Here is a 7,129-nt window from a genome sequence, read left to right as displayed (position 1 = left end):
GAAGAAGGAACAGAAAGAAGTGCAGGACAGAGCCTGAACTGGGCAAATTCGAACCACTTTCTGATCAAGATTTTCAAGGATTCAGTCCCAGCTAGAGAAGCCTGAAGTTGGAAGAAAACAAGCTATCAATCAGTCTTCATAAACCAGAAGGCACTATGTAGGTAACTGATATTAAAACTCAGAGTTAAAAATAAAACGCAAAAAAACCCAAACAACCCCCCTCCCAAAAAAAACCCCAAAAACCACACTCACCAACACCACAGACGTTCAGTTTCATTTTCCCCACTACCACCAGTATGGATATACTTTGTTTAGGTAAAAGCAGCAAGGAAAATTAAAGAGGCCGACAAGTGGTGGAATCATGCAAAATATCCGTACTTTTTATTTTAAACTTCAAGTTTAGGACACTTACGCCTTTTAAAATTCCAAATAACTGAGCTGCAGGAACAGTTCCCTCCCTCCTCATTACAGAAACTTCAAATGGAGGATTCCTTGTGTGGTATCAAGATTTGTGTGATGAATCAAAAAAGCTCAGCATTAACTTGTTTAAATGCTCTATACATTACTTTTTTTTAGACAGTATCTTTAAAAATTAATTTTACACTTTCAGTTGAAGTATGTAACAGATAATTTCCTCTCTTCTCTGTTCTCTTTTGAATCCAAAATTGACTTCAGGAGCTTCTATAAATCTCACTTATCAAGTCATCTAGAAGTCATGAGAAAACAGAAAATCTTCAGTCCCTGTCCCATATATTAACAGTTGCACACAAGTTATTTTGCTACAAGTCTATACAAGCCATGAAAAGAAGAACTTTCCATTAATTCGTGAGACATTTAAGAAACCCAGGCATACCTATTATGATATTTGGAACAGATAGCTAACTGTTTTGCTTGGGAAGATCCTAACATACACCCTTCAAATTTCACAAATTCACAAATTTAGGAAGCGTAGGCCAAGACTAAAAGAGGGAAAGAAATTACGTTCCCTGTAACTCAGACACCTTGTTCTTTGGTAAGACGGCAGCTCCTGCCAACACAGACAGAATAACACTACTTCAACATGTAGAGGTGCACACATTCAAAAAAAACCCCAACAGCCAACACCCCCCTCAATCAAAAAAAAAACGAAAAGAGAGTGCCACATTTCCCCTCCCTATACATGCTAATTTTGATTTTTGATAACTTTGCAATTATGCAGTGTTCAGTTTTGTATGGAATCAGACCATCTTGTAAAATGGAATTTTACAAAAATTTGTAAAAAATTTACAAATTCCATTTGTAAAATGGAATCAGTGTTGATACACAATGGCACAGTGAAGTTAGTGTTACAGGTCATTTCACTGCTGGTGTTATTTAGAAGGGTGGGCAACAGCTCTTTGCAGATGATCACAGCTGTTTAGAGTGCATTTCTCTACACTCTCCAGTTATTATTGGGGATCTCTGTGATAGACTTATTTCTGCCACAAAATACCACTTATTTGGTCTATATGTTGTTCAGTACCCTCCAGAAATATTTGCAAATTTACATTTATATTATCCATGTAAAGGCAAACAAGAAATGTAAGAAGCTTCAGACAGAAAGCTTTTTATTTTCAAGGTGGTTTTGTGATTACTTTTTTCCCTTCACTTAACAAATAGAGCAGGTTTTGCTAATCTGTCTTATTTCTCACCTAACTGTATTTTCCAGTTCTAAGAACTTCAATCATTTCCAAAATCTGAGACATAAAAGATATTTTGTCCCTTAACTTACATCAACAGAATAAGCACAAAGACAGAAATGTTACTATTTTAATGTAGTTTTGTAGTTATTACTGGATTATTTGATTTCATCGGGGAAGATGATTAGATCACCTATTTAAAAAACACAGGGACTAAGAACTATGAAAAAGCTCTTCATGCAGTTTATGAAAATTATAAACATAAGTAGCAGGAAGACAGGGATGAATAAACAGCATAAAGTGGACTCTCAGAGGTATGTGCATGAGACTTGGAGAGCTCTTCAAAAAGTACTTTCTTCAGAAAAACAAGAAATCGGTACTCAAGATAAAAACAGGGTATTTTAAAATAACAGGAAAATTAGACTGTATCAATAATTCAACTAGGAAAAACAAATGTAAGCAGGATTGCAATTGTAAAACAAACATGAAATTTAAGTTCTGGGAAAAAAAAACTCTGCAAAAGCCCCTTCAGTAATTTTAAGAATAATTTACAAACTGAAACACATGAGTTTTAATATTCTAGTCTCCAACAGTTTCAAAATACATGTTCATACAGAGTTATTCCTTTTAAATACTTGAACTGTTCTAGAGAACAACTAAGCAGTGACTTTTACAAGCTAAAGGACTGAAGTTTTGTTTGGCCCAAAACACTTCAGTTAAAAAACCCCACAACTAATTGTGCTAAACAAAGCAGTTGAAAGTACAGATAAGATCAGGAACACAAGATACACCACTTAAGCATTTCAACGACAGAACAAGTAATTTACCCACTAAACTCAGAAAGAAAGAAAGAAAAAAAAAAAGCCAAGTGGGCACACATTCTTGTATTTGCTTCTCTTAGTTACTATGGTCCGAAGCGAAGTTCTTGGTAAGGCTGTTTGCTTCAACAGCGTGAAGTGCTGAGGAAACATGATAAAACCACTGACAACCTTCACCTGCTTAGACTAACACCGACCTACTTTGCTTCCCTGTTAAGCGTGCAGCACTTCACAGCTACACAAAAGGAGGGAGACTTTTACCAACAAGTGATCTGAAAGTTCGGTGTAACTTCAAAAAAGGCCTCCTTCTGAAAGCTACAACTCTACTGAATTCAACAGGCCAACTGGAATAACTGGAAACTAAACAAGCATAGGCACATGGGCAGTGTGATATTTGGAGCACAGCTGAAGCATTTCATTCAAGGAAAGGGAGGAGCTTTCTGCTCGGCAGCAGAAACAAACTGACCTTCCTTCTCAGCTTAGCAATCAAGAGCAACTATTCTATAACAGGAAAATATTTAATCTGAAAAATATTTCTAACATTAAAAGTAAGCTTCATCATTTCAGTGAACCCTTTTTTTTTTCTAAGAAATCAGTTATTTTTCCCCTGCTTTCCTCCACTTCTCACCAAAGAGAGAGACCATGCTAAGTTTCACTTCACAAACTGGAGTTTAGCTGGTATTTTAGGACTCAACTAGTATTTTTCAATTAAAATTTCTACCTGTAAGGGCTTTATGCTTCTAATATTCCTTCTGCTGCAATACTTACTATCTCAAATTTTGCTTATTTTTGGTTACATTCAGTTTCTATAGTGCTTCCCTTTGTGAAGAGGTACTAAGCTACCTCCCAAACTTTTTTTAAAATCCCCCAAAACAGAATCCACATCTTCCTGGAGTCAGCTGTTACAGTTTTTCACTTTACAGGCAAATTAAGAAAAAAAAAAAATTCCCAAGAAGCAAATTCTAAAGACTTTACATAGAAACAATAAGCCAAATTTGGTTCAGAGTGATGTGTTATATGCCTACTGGAAAAGATTAGTCTTGAATTACCATGACTAGTAGTCTCTGGCACTGTCAGAGGTTTCTGGTATAGCTCTGGCATATCACCATTTCTGTGTTCCAGTTTACAAATATAAGTTGTGATAGCTCCTACCTCTCCACAGGGATGATTAGTCACTTAGCATTTTACAGATTCAGACACTGTTTAAGGAGTAAGCAGCAATGCTACTGTTAGAGGACCAAGGCAATGTAGCATATACAAGAAGCAAGAGTTTTGCAAGAGTTCTGGAAAACTGAGATACAGCTAGAAACACAGCAACGCAGACCTGCTTTAATGCAAAATCAGCACCATGGTCTTCTGCTTGTTTCACATTAAGTCTGTAGCAAGACATAGTTTTACTGGTGAAACTGCCCCATTGTTAATTGTGTCCTCTATAAATTCATCAAAAAGAAAAAAAAGCTTATAAAAGCTAATTTGCTTGTTTTGAACAAGAAAAAATTCATAACTAATAGAAAACATGGCTTCAAATGATGATCCATAACACTGACATGTGAGTCTACGACTAAGATCCTGTTATAAACTAGAAAAGCTGCTAAAAAACCCTAAAACTCCTCCTCTCTACCACCTATTTAGAAGATTACAGAAATCATTTAATAGATGAAGAAAAATTAGAGAATGACAAAGGATACCTCATCCAAATACGCAAAAACAAGAGAGTGAAGGTAAATAGTTAAAGTAATGTTGCTATTCTCACAGAACTTTTCGGGTCTAGGCAAATTCAGCAAGACATTACAGCCTGATGCCTACCAAGCTGCATTCCTGTAAGGTACCCAGTAGAGCAGCATCTGCACTGGCCTCTTCTCATTTGTCAGAACTCATTCTCTGTGGCACTACTGCAACGTGTTTCTAGTTTAAGCTGGAAATGTCCATGGTTTATTTTCAATGGTAGTAGGAGCCGATTTAAATACAGAGAGGCTGAAGATCACTCTTATCCAAGTGACAGATCATTCATTTTCCTCCGCATGAATAAACTCTGGTTTGTAACACAATTATTTGTTAAAATCATATATTGCAGCTTTTTGGTTTGTAGGCAAAAAAAAACTTAATGGAAAAAAATGGAGTTAATTTGCTTTAACTTTCCAGACAATAACTTGTTCTACCTTGGAGGACATAAAAGGTGATATGCAATTAAATCAGAAGTTTTTTTATTGGTTGGGTTTTGGTTTCTTTTTTTTTTGTTTTAAAACAAAAAAAAATGGAAAGAAACTCCAACACTTAAGCCAAAAACCAACATTTATTAATTTGAGTGCTTTTCTAATGTTGCCTGCATCAAACAGGGTAGTTCAAACTCTAAGCATCCAAATATTCATCACTGCATTAGTCTTACTCATTAGCTCACAGCCGAAAACAGCTTTAAAAAAGAAGGAAGGATTGGAAGCAGCTATAAAGGGAGGGGAAGAACATTTAAGCCTGTTTGAAGATTAAGAAGTGTCAACCAGTAAAGAACTACTGCCTCATCCCACACACCTGCATCTGCAACATTTGTTTCAGCATAAAAATTACTTACCCCTGGAAGCAGAAAATAACAGTTTGAAAGAATGCAAATATGGATTTCTAAGCTGAATAAGAAAGCAACGTCACAATACACATCACAAGACAAGTGCAACCAGCAGAAAATTATCAGTTTCAAACAAGCTGGCCTTTTGGCTAACATTTAATAAATGGATAAAAACAACGGATAATGACAGTGTGTAATACAGAAAGATGTAGGTTCCTGTCATTTAAAAAAAGACATTAGGGCAAATATACAGAGGAAACACATAAAGAGCAGCCATGGAAAAAAGCAAGGGCCAAAGAGCACAGAATAGTTTTTAAGAAACCCAAAATGTGACCAGGAATTTAACAGTTGTGATTGTCCCTATCTTGATTGTTGTGCTTGTTCTATTCTTCATGGTTCTCCTTTATCAAGCTTTTAGCACTAAATTTTTCAGGCTACACACTGCATATTGTTTGTACAATGTCTAGCAATAATATTATAATGGTATATTAAAAGACAAACATAGGAACATTCACGTTTTAAGCCTTGCACTCAAGGAAGGAAATGCCAGACTGCTGCGCAACTGTAATTAAGTCACTTTGTGGGCTTCGCCTGTGATATAAACTACTCGGATGACTACACACTATCTTTTCAAAGAACCTACCTTTCAGTACACAAGCCCTCTGTGAACAAGGCTATTGTCTACCGCTCTTCTCGTGTTCTGAAATTTGGCAGATAAACAATGTAGGTAATGGTTTTCGGCAAATTTCAGAGTTAGCGTAGCTCAAATGGCTATCTGTTGTATTCCACCCCTCCGCAGAGTTCACCTCTGTAGCTGGACAGATCTGACTGGAAAAAGAGCTCAGTAACCAACTCTGCTTTCCTAGTCACCCACTAATTCAAAGCAAATCTAGAAAAATGGTGGCAACTACACACCTATAGTTGTGCTTTGAACTCAAAGGTATGGCTTGTTTCCCCAAAAGTAACCCAAGCCCACAGCAGTCGTCTTATTCAGGATGAAGAAAATCTGACTGCCTTACACACATCAATTACTTTTCCCTGAAAATAACATAGCTACTCTGCTCAGCATAGGGCAACAGCTGTGCACATTGACTCATGTACACTGAAGGGAAAAGTGTGAAGCGAAGCACTGCTTAACTACCTATCCATTCAGTAATAACTCGGTCTTTTAATTCTATCATTTCCAAGCTTTTAAATATTAGACCCTGAAATTTAGCATATCTAGCACTTGGAGATTCTTCCTGTGTTGTTCTCAACACTGATCTTTGGTTCTGTAACTCGGGACTACAATGCAGCCCTCGGAGAAGAAGGCAACTAGTGTAAACAGGCCACAAGAGAAGCAGCAAGATGCACCTAGTTAAATGAAACAGAACGACCAGGAAACACACGGACAAATTCAACTCAATACAGACACAAATCGGAAGTGATGCACTGGGAAAGAAGTTTATATTTGAAGTAAGACACTCTGGCCTGATGGCTACCACTCAGGAATGAGATTTTGGCACTGCAATAGACAGTTTCACACGAACACTAGCTTAGCTCTCGTCAGATGCTAGGGTTTGGCAGCATTATGCGAGAGCCTTGTCCAGGACACAGTGACACAGAGCAGAACCTCAGCCACCAGCATTTGACACATCAACCAGAAGCAGCGTCTGTATGTGTGCTGCCCTGGACTCAATGTGACAAGAGGCGTGCTACAGTTTGCCAGGCCTACACAAACGACACCTTTGGGGACTGGCGGTGTACAGGACAAGTGGCAGTGTACAGGACAAGTTTTTGTAGACTTGTTAACTGGGCACTTAACCTTGGTAAGTCTGTGCTTTCTGAATAAAGGTACAAAAACATTCCATGTTCTCAAGGAAATGTACAGAAGATTGTACAATAGAAAGTTATTGAATTAACATTCTAGCAAATAAAACCCAATCTGTAATCAATGTGGTGAACTTGTTGTTTGGATGTAGTCTGAAATTTAATTACTTAACCTAATGAACTCTGAAAATCAGTGCTCCATTTAAAAATCTGTCTTGACTTCTGCCAGTTCATGTTTTGTATGAATCCAAAGATACATGTGAAAGCTATTGCAGTATAGCACAGGG

This window comes from Apaloderma vittatum, unplaced genomic scaffold (assembly GCF_000703405.1).
Source record: "Apaloderma vittatum isolate BGI_N311 unplaced genomic scaffold, ASM70340v1 scaffold15090, whole genome shotgun sequence".
NCBI classification, from domain to species: domain Eukaryota; kingdom Metazoa; phylum Chordata; class Aves; order Trogoniformes; family Trogonidae; genus Apaloderma; species Apaloderma vittatum.
This window is presented reverse-complemented; position numbering follows the sequence as displayed.